The sequence below is a fragment of the Herpailurus yagouaroundi genome, unplaced genomic scaffold, assembly GCF_014898765.1.
Source record: "Herpailurus yagouaroundi ecotype Mexico unplaced genomic scaffold, PumYag 221, whole genome shotgun sequence".
Lineage (NCBI taxonomy): Eukaryota > Metazoa > Chordata > Mammalia > Carnivora > Felidae > Herpailurus > Herpailurus yagouaroundi.
In genome coordinates, this window is record NW_024412452.1 from 14981179 (window position 1) to 14998603 (window position 17425).

Sequence of the window (17425 nt, forward strand, 5' to 3'; positions counted from 1 at the left end):
TAATATGTCTCATTAATAAGTTTTTTTAAAGTTTATTTTGAGAGAGAGAGAGAGAGAGAGAGCACACATGAGTGCAGGGGAGGAGACAGAGAAGAAGAGAGAGATTCCCAAGCACTCTTTGTGCTGTCAGCACAGAGCCTGATGAGGGGCTCGATCTCATGAACCATGAGATCATAACCTGAGCTGAAATCCACAATCAGACGCTTAACTGAGCCATGCAGGCACCCCTCATTAATAAGTTTTTATACTGATTAAATGTTGAAATGATAATATTTTGGATATATTGGGGCTAAGTAAAATCTTCTGTTAAAATTAAATTCACCTGTTTCTTTTTTCTTTTAATTTTTAATGTTTGTTTTTGAGAGAGAGACACACACAGAGCACGAGTCGAGGAGGGGCAGGGAGAGCGAGTGAGACACAGAATTCGAAGCAGGCTTCAGGCTCCAAGCTGTCAGCACAGAGCCAGAAGTGGAGCTTGAACCCACAAACCCAGAGATCATTACCTGAGCCAAAGTTGGATGCTTAACCGACTGAGCCACCCCGGAACCCTGTGTTTCTTTTTTTAAAAAAATGTGACTACCAGAAAAATTTAAATTACATGTGTGACTTGCGTTGTATTTCTACTGGACAGAGCAGTGCTGAAATAGGAAGAAGAAACCACCCCTTTGCAGACTCAAAGGGAAGACTTAAGTGGAGGCAATGGTGCATGACAGGTGACATAGAACAAGCTCTGGTAAATAACAGGGAGGGGATCAATTAATATTCTCTATTTAACATTTAGTTCCTGTTAAGGATGTAAAAGTTGACATTGAGACCATGGCTTGTCTTCTACCTTCAATCAGGTATTCTGCTTTCACAACAATGGCACTTAGTGTTCAAATCTATCAGAACTCCTCAGCGAGCCTCCACCCCCAATCTGAGCATTGTATGCCGCCTCCAGAGACTCAGTCCTCAGTCACAATCTTGAGGGATTTAAGACTACTTCATTTCATTCCCAGAGCCCTTTTCCTTTTATGAAAACCTGGCCCACTGACACTATGAGTCCTTATTTAGAAAACAAGCATACAGGCATATCTTTTAAGATAAGGAAATCTAAGCCTTCCATATATAAATGTTTAGCTGGTTTACAGTGAGCCTAAAGCTGAAATCAATATAAATGGTGTCTTGGATAGAATTCCTTAGAAGCAGAGCTTGACACAGGGACTTGGGTACACATGATTTACTAAGGCAGTGCTCTTTAGATAGGTAGGTAGGTAGGTAGATAATTAGAGGCAGGAAGACAAGGAAGCAGGATAAGGAAGGGGAGAGATCTGAGCATGAGCATTGCCTAGGTGAAATCTAACCTTGGCCTGATCCATGGTGGGTAGTCTCTGGAGCCATGCTGTCCAATAAAAGTTACTGCTATGTTGGGAATGTTCTATGTAATTGGCACTGCCCAGTATAGTTACCACTAGCTACATATAGCCATCGAGCATTTGAAATGTGGCTAGCATAACTGACAAACTTAATTTTTAATTTAATTTAATTTAAAGAGCTACATACTGCTAATGTCTACTGCATTTGGACAACGTAGTGCTGGAGTATAAGCCTCAAGACAGAACAGGGAGGAGGAGGCTGGCCCCTTGTGCTCTCATTGGCTGTGGGCTGCCCTAGCCTTGGTGGGAGGGTAGATGGGGCATAATTTCCCAGGCAAGGCTGTTAGCAGGGGACATTCACACTGCTGATGAGTGGGTATACTGGCCAAGTAAAGGTGATGAGGTGCACCCCAATGCCCACTACATGTTAGTTCTCAACTAGATCTCCTGACATCTTATTTTCATCCCTCCTCATGGATTCTCCAAGAACTGAATTGTAGCCATAGAATAACCTGAAGCCAACAGCTGGCCATGTGCTTCATGCAGAACAAATCTCCTAATCCCCAGAGCTGTGGGTTCCTCTCCACTCCATTCTCAAATCTTCCCTGGCAATTCTACTGGTTTGCTGGTCCCAGGAAGAGGGTCATCATATTTTGCATAGGTATGCAGAAGGAATTTTTCTGTGGGCTTCTGATTATTAGCTTTTTCAGCCATAGAGAGGAACTCTATTTGATTTTACAATATCTACTACAATCTTTGAGATGGCTAACCCAACAGCTCTAAAAAAAAAGAGAAAAAACAAAACCAACTTTGCCCTTTTCCATGCTGAAGTGTCATAGATCTGAAGTTATAAATGAGGAAACCTGAGTTCATGTTTTATTTATACCTATTACATTTAATTTATGGTGTTGGAAAACATATTCATCTTAATTTATGCAGGAATTAACTTTGGTAGAGATTAATTTTGAATCTATGGCCCCTTCCTAAAGTATATAATCTCTTTTCATAATCTTGGCTTGCAGACAGAGATGGTAGTGAGTGGGGGGGAAAAAAGAAAGAAAAACAAAACCATAAACAAAACCAAAAAACTTTAAAGGGGAAATACTTTAGGTCCTTAAAATGAGAATAACATGTTTTAGAATTAGGATACCTTCAGAATTCACAGAATTTAGAATTTATATAATGGTTCTTTCTATTGAGTTCAGACATCCAGTAGGTTTTAGATGAAAATACATAAAACAGAAGAAAATAAAAAATAGGACCTTGGCACATATTAATACTTAAGAATTTAAGAATTCTGAAATATTTAATCAGTATTACACACGTTATCTATGCTACATCTTTATAGATTACCAGGTAAGTGTGTGTGTATGTGTGTTAGGAGAGGAAAGGGATGGGAAGGAGTGGGAGATCACTGTGTCAAAAAATCAAAGGAAGGTGCCTAGCTGGCTCAGTCAGTAGAGCATATGACTCTTGATCTCAAGGTCATGAGTTCAAGCACCACGCTGGGCATAGAGCTTATTAAAAAAACAAAAACAACAACTTAAAAAATCAAAGGGAAGCACAAAATACAGCTTCAAGTCTCTGGACAGTCAAGGAAAAAAGGGAACAATAGATATCATGCCTAATACAAGAAAGTATATTAGTTTGCCAAGAGGAACTAATTTTGGTTTTGTTTCAGAAAGTTGTCTATCTAAATAAAGAAAGCTGTTCTTTATTAAAAACTACAACAACAACAAAAAACAAAAAAAGAAAACTAGGGGCGCCTGGGTGGCTCAGTTGGTTGAACATCCTACTTTGGCTCAGGTCATGATCTCTCAGATCTAGTCACACCTGCTTCTTCCTGTTTAAGCCTCAGGAAGTCAGTGCCACTAGGTGGATAGAGAAGGAAATAAAGTGAGTTGTCTCCCACCTTTCCCAAGGCAGATGACACCCTCTTTCCACAGCCATTATGGTCTCCACCGCTGTTATGGTTTCCTTTCCTGAGCCCCTGGCACTGTCTTCACCCCAGGAGCCAGCTGGCACCCAGAACTACAGGCCACCTCTGGTGATGGGACAGGTGTGCCAAAGGAGGGCATCTGGGGAGAGGGTACCAAAAAGCACTCCCTCAATAATGGGGTCTTGTCTGTTAATTTTTACTTGAAAAAAGGCAGGGGCATTCTATCTATCTATGTGTTTTACTGGACAAAAGAAGAGAGTATATATAATATTAAGTCATCGTTCTGTAGATTACCTGACCAAGCGAGTGATTCTGGTCTGCTTCTTGACTGTGTCGTTGGCAGTTGCATGTTTAGTTCTGAAAGGGAGAACAAATCTCTGTCCTTCACCAGCACTGCACAAAAAGCAATGCAGGAAGCTTAGTCAAGTGCGCAAATCTCTACTATCAACTTTTCTGCCACATATGGGGGAATTACTGGCCCTTGAAAGCTATCACAAACAGATAAGAAGCAAGGTTATAACATGATTTGACACGGAGTTTTGACGGGCTCCACTCAGAAATGTGGAAAGTGCGGCTTTAAAGGCACCATTTCAGGAGATTAAGATTTGAAATTGTGTTGCTTTATCTTGCTGTTTTCTTTCCACAGCCTTTTCCTTAGGCCTTGCGGTGGAGTTCTTTTTTTTCTTCCTTTCTTTCCCTAGTGTACATATGAAGGTTTGCAACGCTTCACGCTTGAAGACTTGAAGAAAACTGAGTAAATTTAATATGACCGACTTCATAGTCACTGGCTCCACATGCATTTGCTTGCTGTGAAGAGAAAAGCATGTGAGGAAAATATATTGCCACTGAAGGAACGGATCTGTCTCAAGTATAATTGCTCATTTTTATCCATCCCTTGTGTCTTACCAGAGAAGATTACTAAAGAGGCTAGACCTGCAGCACAAAGCCCTCTCAGCCAGATCTTCAGGATGGGCCACATCTCTTAGGCCTCCTTGTTCTCCATCCCAGGCACACCAGCAAGAGCTCAGCAAACACCAATTCCCCGGGTCCCTTCTCAATTCTCTGACATTCCTTGAGCTTTTTAAAATGCTTGAGTCCCTGAGCTCTTGGCAGCTGAAACAAAACCTGAAAGAAATCCACTAAGCTCCACAGTGTGTTAAACCCCTCCACCAGCAAGAGGCGAAACCCTTCTGTTTCCAGCCATGTGGATGCTGGAGCCACTGAGCTCAGATTACTGGGTTAATGGTCTTGGAGAAATTGAGCCCAAACTCTACATCCAGAAAAGAAAAGCAGATTGAGTCCTCAGCCCAGAGCTGCTTCTATTTCCTGAAAAGAAATGAGGAAGCAATCACTCATATCAGACTTTCTAGAACAATCCTGTTTGAGCTTTCCTACAAATTTTGTGGGCTATAAAAGAGCTTCTGTCCTTATTAGAGCACATGCTCTAACTGTGGCTGGGGGTGGGAGATGGAGAGGTTGGGAAAATGTAGATCTAGCAGCTAACGGAAACTGAAGGTGGAGAACTGCTCCTATTGTTTCTGGGGGCCCACTGCAACTATTAGGGCAATGTGTTATGAGGAAGAGCTGTGGACCAGAACTGCAGTTGAAACTGGCTTATCTGTTTAGCACATTCTCAGTCTTGTCAATTAAACAGAAACCGGGGCTCTGACAAGTGTGGGGAAGGAAGAAGAATGACAAGGCATGGAGCTGGGAGCACTAGTAAAGGCTTAAAGCCTCTGGCAGCATCACATAGGTTGTGATGTACAGGCAGAGACTTTCCAAATGGCCCTGGGGACCTGGGATAGAGGTTAAGAGGGAAAGGGAGACTCAACAAAAGGAAAGTCTGGGACAAACTCTGCCTATTCCATTGTTTTGCTTAAGTCAGCCTTAGTTGATTTAGTTCTACATAATGAAATAAAAATGTTACCAGGAATAAAGAATCACCTAAGATACTGATCTCAATGATGTGACACATTGCCAGGGCCTTTGGTCAGGTCTGGTATGGTTTTAACAATATGGCCCTAGTCTGTCTTTCTCAGTACATCTTTTTTTCTACCTTCCCATCAATCCAATCCCTTGCTCTTGTCCTTACCAACTCTTCCCCTTTCCCAGGCAGACCATGCACTTACACAGCTGTGCTGAGAGTATTCTCACTGCCTGGCAGAAGTCCTCCCTCTACTGTCTAAAGAAGTTAATTATCTGTTCTTCACGTTCCCTGTCAAGTTCCTTCTATAATGACTTTCCTAGCTCCCCAGACAAAACTAATCTTGTCCTTCTTTGAATTTCCATTTTTATGCTCTCTACCATATGTTGGATTATGATGATTTTTTCATTCGTTTTGCTCTGCTGGATCATGTATGCTTTAAGTGGAGGGGTAGGGGAAATCAAAGTTAAGTTTAGTTACCTTGTCCTGCATTAAACTAAATGAAAAGTCTGAGATATGTTAAATATTGTCTTAGTATTTGGTAGATGTTTATAAAAGGAGGAAGTAAATAGAGGTAGAGAAAGCTCTTTGTTTTCAGTGTTGCATACTGGCATACATACACACACATGAATATAAATATATAGAAGTACTATGTAACATATACCATGCTAGGCAATTTTACATGGATGTTTTTATTTAAGCCTCACAAGGGTCTGTCGTAAAGGTGAGGAAATAGAAATGATTAAGGATTTAAGTAATTTGCCCAAGGTCACGTAGCTAGTAATAGAGCGTAAATTCAGATTCAGATAATCCGACTCCAGAGCCCAAGATTTCATCTGTTACTATTAGTTACCACCTTATATCAGATCTATAATGGATAGCTGTTATTTTCTTGGCTGCCTGCCTGCCACCTTAAAAGCTGAAATGTTCAGACATTGTCCCAACCTCCTTTGCAGCTAGGATGCAGGCACTTGACCCAGGCTTGACAAAACAGATGCACCTGCTGGTGACTTTGAACTGGGAGCTGGTGACATAAAGAGACAGAGACAGTGGAGAATCCAGAGGCATCGAAATGGTGGTAGCAGGAGGAGTGCCATCCAAATCCAGTGTCTGTGGCTACTGGGTGACCTGCAGCATCTGTTTGTTGTTCAGTGGTAGGGGCGGTGGTGGTGGATTCCTCACCACATTGGTTAAGTGGTGTGCTCTTGGCTGGGATCCAGTTGCTGCCTAGCTCCCTTGTTTGGTCTCCTTTTCTAGCCTGGTTCAAATCTTTTTGGAATGTCCTTGAATTATTTAATAACTCAGTAACAAATATATATAATCTTTTTTCCCCTTTTTTTCCCCACTAAGTCAGCCAGAGTTAGTTTCTGTTGCTTGTAGCCAAGACACTTAGCTGGTATAATATCCAAATCCATTGTCTTGCATATAGGTTCCTATATTCCTACCTGGAAAAAAAAATCCCACATGTGTCCAGAATTTTATGAAAGTTCAACTGAGTAGAGGATGAAGGTGGCAGATTGTGTATCATTGGGAAGAATGATTTCTAGCTCATCTATCTGACTACCTATTTATGATTCATACTGCAGTTTGCATGGATGAATTGCATGGGGAATTTTCAGTATGTTGCTACTATACTAGAATCCAGAAATGGATTTTTACCTTCCAAGTAAATTTGATGTCCAGGTCTAACTCTGATTTCCAGGTCTAATTCTAAAACATTTGTAATGAATTTAGCTTTTGAATAATAATAAGAAAAAATACTAAATATCTTTCCTGCTCATTACATGCAAAATGGCTTCCCCAAACTGTAGTACTTATGAAACTAAGATCACAGAGGAAGTTGAATTGCTGAATTATTTAATATAATCTGACTCATTAGAATCTTAGTTTCTGATATGGAAGAAGATATGATAGCTTACATAAAGATTATTGATAAATTCCAAAATGAAATTCACTTTGAAGAGAATGAAATGTGGCTGGGTGTAACTAATCTCTCTGTCCTAATTCAATGAGGGAGCTGAGTTTGCAGTTTGACAAAGGGGTTATAATTACAAGACATCTTGGAACTTCTGGAAGAAGCTACTGCTTCAGATTGGCAAGTGGCCCACTGAGATGTCAGATACTAGACACAAATAAACCTTACAGAGGCCAGAGGTTTGACCTTGGTAAGTCTAGACATACTAACATGATTATCATCACTCTAATCAGATTATAAAGTAAACACACACTCTACAAAGCAAAGAATCTCATGGAGTTATTTACAGGATGATGAAAAGCTGCTTTCTATCTTTACTGAGGACATAACAGGAAGATATGGGGTGGTTTTTAGCATGAGAGACTTTGGGATGATTAATGGTTTTGAACCAGGATTAATTTGGAGACATTTTTGGTGGAAAGGGAAGGGAGGCGTTACTGGCATCTAGTGGGTAGAAGCCAGGGATGCTGCTAAACATCCTATAATTCACAGGACAGTCCCCACAACAAAGAATTATCTGGCCCCAAAATGTCCAATAGTGCCAAGTTTGAGAAACCCTCAGTTAGACGTAAGAAAGAAATTTCTGAGTCTGAAATTATATAAATAGTGGAATGGGTTTACAGGTCCAGGACTAGTGTGAGGTGAATTAAGTAGTTGCCTTAGGGTACAAAATTTAAGTCCCAAAAAATATCAGTTATCAAGATAAATAATATTTAAAAAAAAAACAAAGTCAATGCAAAAAAAAAAAATCTATGATGAACAATATAACAAAATTTTAAATAAAGATAGGATTCAACAGGGAAGGGATTTGGGTATACAAAGTTGAAATATTATTTATCTTGACTACTGAGGCTTTGGCAACTCCTTCACCTGGCCCCTTTTAAGTTTGTGCCTGAGGCAAGTGCCTCACTCCCCTCATCCTAGTCCTGGCCTGTTGGATTATTAAGGGCATGCAATTGTTTTAGCTAACGGGTGATTTGATTTGTTTATAACTAAACTGGGGTTAGTAAGGTCTCATAAAGTTAAACAAGAAGGCCTTTCCAGGTCTAGAATTTTAGATCTTAGTGACTACATTAAGTAAGGAAGCAATTCATTTATTAAACCCCATAGAATTTCCCTAACATGGGTTTTTATTTTTTATTTTTTTTGACGTTTTTTATTTATTTTTGAGACAGGGAGAGACAGAGCATGAACAAGGGAGGGTCAGAGAGAGGGAGACACAGAATCTGAAACAGGCTCCAGGCTCTGAGCTGTCAGCACAGAGCCCGATGTGGGGCTCGAACTCACGGACCGCGAGATCATGACCTGAGCCGAAGTCGGCCGCCCAACCGACTGAGCCACCCAGGTGCCCCCCTAACATGGGTTTTTAATTTCTCTGATTTATAGCCTGGCCTTGATTAGCCAAGATCACCTTCATTATGAATAGTAATATATGAATGGCATCCCAAAGAAATATGTGGCATTAACTGTGGTCTTAAGCAATACTCATCTGTTGTAACTCACCCTTCCAGAAAAATAATCCTTGTATGACTTTTCCATTTTACTTAGCAAGTAAACTATTCCTGCTTCTTATCCTCTCTTCTCCCCAATCCCACTTCACCTCAAAATCAACTAAATATTCTTTTCTGGGCTCCATTGATTTTGACATTATTTTATATTACTTGTCCCTTTTGTCTCCTAGAATGCCCTAGATAGAATTTTTTAGGGGCCGGAGGAGAATATTTTAAATATTTTTCCTTCTAATTGGTTGGGGAAATATCTATAATTACTAAGCTTATGTATGTGGTATATAGAGTACTCACAACATAAGGCTGACCCCCTCAGAAATGTCAGATGAAAGATTCAAAGATAATTTACTATTCTGAGCAGGGCAAGATAGACAGTTATAAAAAATTACAGTAATATTACTAATTAGGAGAAATGTGGTCTTGGATCCATACCAGAACAAACACTCTAACCATTACAGACTGCTTACTATTAATCTCCCTGGTTTCCGTCTACGTGTGGCTAGCCTATTAGAGTACCTGTATTCAGCAAATGTACTCGTGCATAAAGTAACTGGATATGGGACCTACCACTTCCCCACATCCTGTCACTTAATCTAACTGACATATGTACAATTCCTTTTGATCTATGTTAACCATCTTTATCTCAATGCACATCTCAGCTTCCTATCTGTTATTTTACAAAATGCTTTAATCAGAGGGTAGCAACAAGTTGGGTTGAATTACAAGGTTTGGGTTTAGGATTTTTTTTTCCATTCTGTTAAAAACAAAGCAACATCAAACTTGGGCTCCTTCTTCCCAACCACGTAGTCATTGCTATTGTGATGAGCTATTTTGAGTTTATTTCTTGAAAAAAGAACAGAAAGAAAGAAGAGAAAAAGGACCTAAGGGACTAAGTGGTATATGGGTAGATGAAGAATAAGTCTAATATTAATTGAATTGCCAAAGCTAGACATATCCAAATGTTTTCTTCCTTTTTCTCCTTTTTCTTTTATTTTTAATTTGTGGTCTAGCAGTAAACAGAAGTTCATGTGCATTTGTCTACTACTTAAGTAAAGGATGCATTTAATCGTCTAGGATTTGGGACTCTGAGCTGCCTAGATGTGTGCGTTCCAGAAAATCTACCAGAAAGAGCAGTACAGAGCACTGAGTGGAATGCATTTTGCCCTCGGGAAGAAGTCGTTTTAGTATTATGCATTTTGACTAAGGACAGGTCATAGGATCTAAATTGTATGTGGCTAGGTTTTTCAATCCACAAAATGGTGATGGCAACGTTTAAAGCTTCCTTTATAATAAACTGTATGCATGAATATTAACTTTGTGGGCTACCTATTGTTCTGTTGCAGAAAAAAGAAAACAACTATGTTCTTTAGAGAATTTTACTAGACCTTGACAGAAAATCAAATGAGACAAATGGGGTGTTTGTTCTCTTTTCTAAATACAGAATACTTTTTCTCTAAACAAATGTTACTCTACCTATTTTTATAATATATCCTGGTCAACTGTCCAGTTAATTTTCTTTCTTTTCAAGATTATTATATATATATTTTTATGATAGACTTCCAAGTGAAAAGAAAACAGCTTTTTAGAAAGTATATTGAAATGAAGCATGATATTCTATTGATGGGGCTAGTTAATCTAGCCATTGACTCAACAGGTTTGGGTTTATAACCGGTGAAGATATTTTTAGTTCTTAGGTAGAAATGAAATGATCAGGTTTTTCAAGCAACCACTTGCAGGACTTAGACACTAAAGCTTGAAGAGATGGGAACTCTGAAGAACCACTGAGAAAAACAGAACATATTCCTGAGGGTCCCTTGGAGACAAGTTGCAAGAGTGGAACCAAGATGGATTTATCATCTTGTTTTGTGAATATCAGAGAAGGAAAGAGGACATTTGCAAAGCATTTCCATGCTTCTCACCACACAGGGTATTGTAGCAGAAGATTCTGCTTATAGTCAGTGCTCAATAAATGAGATGCCAAGAATAAGGCTCTTAAAGGTTATGTGAGGGCTTGATGTGAGTTAATATGTGAGATTCTGGTTCTTTGCCATATCTGGTGGGTTCTTTGTGTAGTTATCAAGCTTTAAGGACTAATGACTTTGAGACAGGGAACTAGAAGTACTGTGGAGTCATTGCTTCTAATTATGCTTCTTAAACATCTTATTTTTGCTGTTTCAAACATCTATTTTATGTTTTGCTTTCAGTACTGACACTTCAACATTGTCCCCTTCTAGAGGGGTGGAGAATATAGGGCAAAGTCAAGAAGTCTTTTCTACTGTGAATGTCCCCTCCTGTTCCTTGAAGAAGGGTGAGGAATCCGGAACAGAGTGTGATGCCAGGGTTAAGACAGAGCAACAATTACACATGACAGGTAAGGAAAAGTTTCAAGTCCAAATACTTATTAAGTAGTGAACACAATTATTTAAGATCACAAGAACTTCACACTATTTTTTTCTCCTTAAAAATGACATTTTGATTTGATTATGTAGCTATTAATTTTAAAAAGGAGCCGATATTGGAAACATTAACCTGGAACTATATTTTTCTGTTGCTTTATATTAAAAAAAAAAGACTATAGTGAATCTCTGTGTGAACTTCAGCCATGAGATCTGAACCAATGATGCTCTAGAGAGCAAAGAAAAGTGGGAAAATGTTCACATAAATGTTGACTGAAATAGTAGAGATGGGATCCTTTGTGAAGAAATAAGACACTCTAGCATTTCTTCAAGTGTGTTTGTTTGGTACAAATCAGTTATAAGGGTGGTTGTGGAGGTGCTTTAAAAATGACCCTGCTCCTCAGTGGTCTTGAGAAGAATCAAGGCCACAGACTGCAGTGAAAGATTTTCCAGGTAACATTGGAACATGTTTGGAAATACAGCTTTAGAATTCCTTCAGCCTCAGAGGACTGGCTCAGGGCAAAATCTCCAAACAAAACAAATTACTAAACATCCACAATGGAATAAGAAATGCTCCCTTAAGGTGTGTTTAATTGAGCCATTAATGCACAGTGAGGAGCGGCCCAAAGCACTTGCATTTCAACCTCCTGGCTCACTCACTTGGGCATACTAGGCATGTCAGCACAGCCTCGTAAAACACAACCAATTGTCTCTTATTCCGTAATTAACATCTTGTAAAGTTGACAATATGATTATGATTGAATTGAGCCAGAAATGAATTGGTACTTTTATCTGCATATAACATAGCTTCCTCTTGGGAACTAAAGGGATAGTGTGGATAGGAAGGGAGCTGCCCACTGTGTGAAGAAAAGCAAAAATAGTATTATCAGAAGCTCTGTAAAACCTTTAAAGAATAACAAAGTAAGTGGATCTTAAAGGCTCTATAATACTTAATTTAATCAGCTTCCTCCTCTTTGGCATAAGACTGGCTGTGTATATAGCACTAAGGCAGAGTAGGAAGAACCAAGTGCCAGGTGCAATTTTACCTTCTTTTTATAGATTATCTCATCTAATCCTGCAAACCAATTATGAGGATGTTACAATTATCATCTCCTTTTACAGGTGAGGGAACTAAAGCACAGAGAGGAAAAGTAACTTGTAGAAGTTCACACAGCCAGAAGTTCTGTGCTAAGGTTACCACCTGGAATTCTAACTTTATAGTTATGCTTTGTACCATTATACCACACTGAGTTTTGTCTACTAACTTTTTTTTTTTTTAACTAAACTTTATGCCCAATATGGGGCTTGAACTCATGACCCTGAGATCAAGAGTTGCATGCTCTACGGACTAAGCCAGCCAGTCAGCCCCCCCCCCCCGCCACTAAACTCTTAAAGCAATGTGTCTCAAGTTGGGGTCCAAAGACAAATTTTCCTGGACTCAAATTCTGTGAGAATTAGCATTTTTTTTAAAAAAAATTTTTTTTTCAACGTTTATTTATTTTTGGGACAGAGAGAGACAGAGCATGAACGGGGGAGGGGCAGAGAGAGAGGGAGACACAGAATCGGAAACAGGCTCCAGGCTCTGAGCCATCAGCCCAGAGCCTGACTCGGGGCTCGAACTCACAGACCGCGAGATCGTGACCTGGCTGAAGTCGGACGCTTAACCGACTGCGCCACCCAGGCGCCCTGAGAATTAGCATTTTTAATGGTCTAATCTTTTGTGACAATCTGAAAAAAATTAACATAAGCATGTTTGGGGAACCACGTTATAATTGGGTATGGGCCTGTGTTGTGACTTCTTTTTGCCTATGTAAATTCCTGCCTCCTGTGAAGCCACAGACTGTGGGAGAGAGGGATTTAGTCATTAAGGTCACATGCTTCTGACAGTCATGACATCATGCTCCATGGAAGAAAATCTCTAAATACAGTTTGTATTCCTTGTTTATTTCTCTGTTGGGAACTTTTCCTTTTTTCATTGTTTGCCAATTCTCATTGGCTATTTTGTTTCCTTAATTTTTTAATGTACTTACAGTGTAGGAAAAGTGGAGATACAGGGTTCCCTGCCTTCCCAACATTAATTATCTGTATTCTTACAGTTATGAGGCTGAATATTTTATTTAAAATAAATAAACAAACATGTAAAATTAGTCTTCCCTCAAACATCTCTCTCTCCCCACTTACTCTAGAGTCTATCACCTTCCAAATGCCCAGTGTGGGAAAAGCAGGTTGACTGCAAAGTGCAATCACAAATATTGCAAAGGATGCTATATTTTAGTTGAGCAAAGTGATGGAAAAAATGGAAAGTCATGGACAAATGAGGACTGGCAGAGTTAGACTAGTTATCATTAAAGAGGAGAGAATCTACAAGGATTATGATAGGATAGGTGCTTTAAAAGAGATTTGTCTCAAGGGACTAAGAGAGGCCCTTGGGAAAATTGGTACAGTCTTCACATATTTCTGCACAAATGAATCTCTTTGTGGTTATGTCATGCCATCCAACAATTTTGAAGTACATTTTTAATTTTGGAATATGTTAGATTTATAGAACAATTGCAACTATAATACAGAGGTCTTATCTCTACCTCTTACCAGTTTCCCCTTACTTGTCAGTTCTTAACTTACCAAGATACATTCGTCAAAACTAAGAAATTGACACTTACACATTACTTTTAACTAAAGTCCAGCTTTTCAGATTTCACCAATTTTTCCAATTTTTTTTCTGTTCCAGGATCCAATTCAGGATACCACATTGTATTTAGCATCTCATAATTTTGTTGGAAATATTTTAAACAAAAATCCCAACCAATATTTGAATCTGTCCTTCTTCATTCTAAGAATTAGTGTGTTGCAGTTATAAGCAGAATTTTACTAATATATAATAAAGTAAGTTTTTAATAATATTTTTTCTTCCAATTTTCAAACTGTAGTACAAATCAAGACATTTCTTACACAATTTACTACCAAATTTTATTTTAACTATGTTACTTTAACTGATTTTATCATCCTACTATGTTTAGATGACTACCATAGTTGGTTACAGGGGCTTCTTTAAAGTATGCAAAATAGGTTATTAGGATCTGTGGAAAAAAGGAATAAGTAAGTTTGCTGTCTGTATAATCACTAGAACTGTGTACAATGCACATATTCATTATTTGAGCTAAAATTTAATTAATAAATTAATGAAACAAAAATAGTTTTGATGTATTACAGAATGCTCACATGAATACCTGGACAGTAATGCATTGTCAGATGGTAATTACTCTCTGCCTTCCTCATGACACACAGATGTATACCTTCAAACAGACACGCAGCATTATGATAAAAAAATAAAGTTTTCATCTATTTCAGCAGTATTATATTTCACCACTATTACTTTTATAATATTATGAAATAAGCCCCACTGAATATGTAGTTTATATATTGGGGGTAAGTTACCTTTACAGTTTTTTTTTTCACCTTTACATTTTTTGGTTTAATAAATAACTCTTAATGTCTAGGAGAATTAACACTTTCCAAGAAGCCAAACTTACTCCTCTTCCCTTTCACATATTTTTAAGAACTGTGGCCATTAGCTAGTGCCAAAATTGTGTGATTGGGGCATACAACTCTATATATTTACTTCTCTGGTGTTTGAATTCAGCTAAATTGGACTACTTCTGATCCTGACTGGGCTCACTTGTGTGTCTGGGCATGAGCTGTAAGACAGCTAGTTTGGCTGGGCTTAATGAGATGACTGGGTTTTGCTCCATGTGACTCTCACCTTCCTCCTAGGACAATGGGCTAGCTGGGCCTATCTTTCTCATTGTGATGGCAGAAGCATAACAAAGCAAGCCCAGATTTTCAAGCTTCCTCTTGCATCATATCCATTAGTATTCCATTGGCCCAAAAAAGCAAATGGCCAAACTCATAATCATGGGGTGGGAAAATAAACTCTAAATCCTGATGGGAGGAATAGCAAAGTCACCTGGAAAACGGCACAGACACAGAGGGCTGAAAATGCATTGACCTGTTTCTTTCAACAGTTTTGCCTTCTCATAACAGAGGCCCATCTTACAATGTTGAAAATGAGGTAGGGCCTGGCATTGTAAGGAATACATATAGAAACATTTTCAAAGCCTTAAATTGCAAACTATAGCACCTAATTTCTGTCATAAAATTTAGGAAAGGCAATTAGTAGTTTGGAAATTACGATTTTGCAGATTTTATAGACTAGGTACAGAGTGCTTAACTGAATCACACATGTCCACACCATTGATGAGGACTGATTTCTGAGTCATGGATCATCTAAAAATGCCCTTTCCCTTTACATCCTTGATTGTCATTCCTTGATCACTATTCTTCATGTGGGAATGGCAGGAGCCACAAAGCTACATGCAATTCATAGAATTGATTCATTCTGAGTAATAATATATTTATTGTCATTATGCCTATAAACATTGATTTTTTTTTTATTATGTGGCAAGGTTTCAGGGTATTTTTAAGGAGTATGACGAATCAATTTCTTAAATAAGCACTGAATTATCAGTTATTTGTTCAATTGGCTAATTCTAGGAAGGTTTTAAAATCCTGTCTTTATTCCATTTTTTAAAGAAGTTTTTAATGTTTATTTATTTTTTGAGAGAGAGAGCATGAGCAGGACAGGGGCAGAGAGAGAGGGAGACACAGAATCTGAAGTAGGCTCCAGGTTCCGAGTTGTCAGCACAGAGCCTGATGTGGGGCTCAAACTCACGAACTGTGAGATTATGACCTGAGCCAAAGTCGGATACTTAACCGACTGAGCCACCCAGGTGCCCCTATTCCATTTTTTGATGTAAATAACTTAGGAAAAAAAAGCACTGTGAAGTGAAAATGAGTGTTATGGTCTGAATGCTTGTGTCTGCCCCAAAATCATATGCTGAAATCCTAATGCCCAAGGTGATACTAGAAGCTGGGCCCTTGGTGGGGTGATTAGGTCATGAAGGAGGAGTCCTTATGATGGGATTAATGCCCTTTTTAACAAGGTCTGAAAGAACTCCCTTCTGCCTTCCCTAAGTGAGGACACAAGAAGTTGACAGCCTAAAACTGGAAGACAGCCTTCACCCAACCTTACTGGCACCCTGATCTCAGACTTTCAGACTCCATAATTGTGGGAAGTAGCTGTCTATTGTTTATAAGGCACCCAGTCTGTGGCATTTTGTTATAGCAGTGTGAAGGGACTAGGACAATAAGGGAAGAAATGTAACTTTTTTGTGTATTTAGAATGACTTATGAGCTAACAACCTAGCTTAAATTTTCCCATTCCACCAGATGTTTCAAATGAATCAAATATTCTTTGACACCCAGAAAACAAAACCAAACAACAACAACAACAACAACAACAACAAAAACAACAACAAAAAAAAAAAAAAAGGAAAGGAAGGAAAAAGCACAAACAGAAAGAAGAGGAAGTGGTTTATTTATTTAGGTTATTTAGATAAACAGTAGAGATGGCGATAGCATCAATTGCTTATTCCCTAGAATCTCTTACCCTTGGCTTCAAGATAGAATATTCTTAACATCTGGGTATTCTTCCAGGGTGTCATGAAATACTAATGACCTCCCCTGTGCTAAGCCTAATTTGCTCCTAAATTCTTATTGTCTGGAATATTTCTGTTTCTTATAGCAGGAGTCAAATCAGGTGGAGTTAGATTGCAGATTGTCTTCTGAGCTAGCAAGTCAGGGCCCCAAGTGGAGCCGGGCATACATGCAGGGATTTCCATCCTTTAGTACTTACCTGTCTGAGCAAAGCTTACTCTCCATCAGTCCCTCTCCTGCAAGGCTGGAAGACGAGTGGAGTGTGGGGAGGCTCAGTGGCAGAGCAGCCTCACCTGCTTATTTATTCTCACTATCCAGCCTGAGAAGAAGGGAGAGAGTGATTTGGCTACTTTTGGCTCAATGATTAAAAAATGAGATTAATGAATGAGAATATGCTTCCAAATGCTGGTGTGGACAAGTTCAGTTATTTTTTAATTCATGATATATGAAACAAAGAGAGAAACAAAGCTTACTACTGTAATTGTTAACGTTAGTATAATCTGCAGTTTACTTTTCAAAATTGAGGGAGGGCATTGGGGTGGCAACAGGCAATATTCTGCAAAGTAATATTTCGCAGAACATAGACCATAACCTGTGGTAATTTTTTCATCCCAGTCCTTAAAACTCACAAACAAGATGGGAATTTTGTAAACAACCCACCCACAGAACAAAACTGCTACGTTTCAGAGAAGGCTCTTCCTCTCTGGTCTCCCATCCATCTTCCTTCCTCCTGTCCTTCCTCCCTCCCTTTCTTTTCCTCTTTCTTTCTTTCTTT

The 17425-nt window shown here is 38.9% G+C and overlaps 1 long non-coding RNA gene across 4 annotated transcripts in view; it reads right to left on the reverse strand.

Annotated features, from left to right (window-relative positions):
* The window catches only part of LOC121019081 (uncharacterized), a 49401-nt gene that overhangs the window by 28840 nt on the left and 3136 nt on the right, over positions 1-17425 (reverse strand). For 3 of the 4 annotated variants that reach the window (XR_005785433.1, XR_005785431.1, XR_005785434.1), the window contains exon 3: positions 3589-4620. This is a non-coding gene — a long non-coding RNA (uncharacterized LOC121019081). Of the gene's footprint in view, positions 1-3588; positions 4621-16849; positions 16970-17425 lie in introns of all 4 variants that reach the window. The other variant, XR_005785432.1, reaches the window with a different exon arrangement.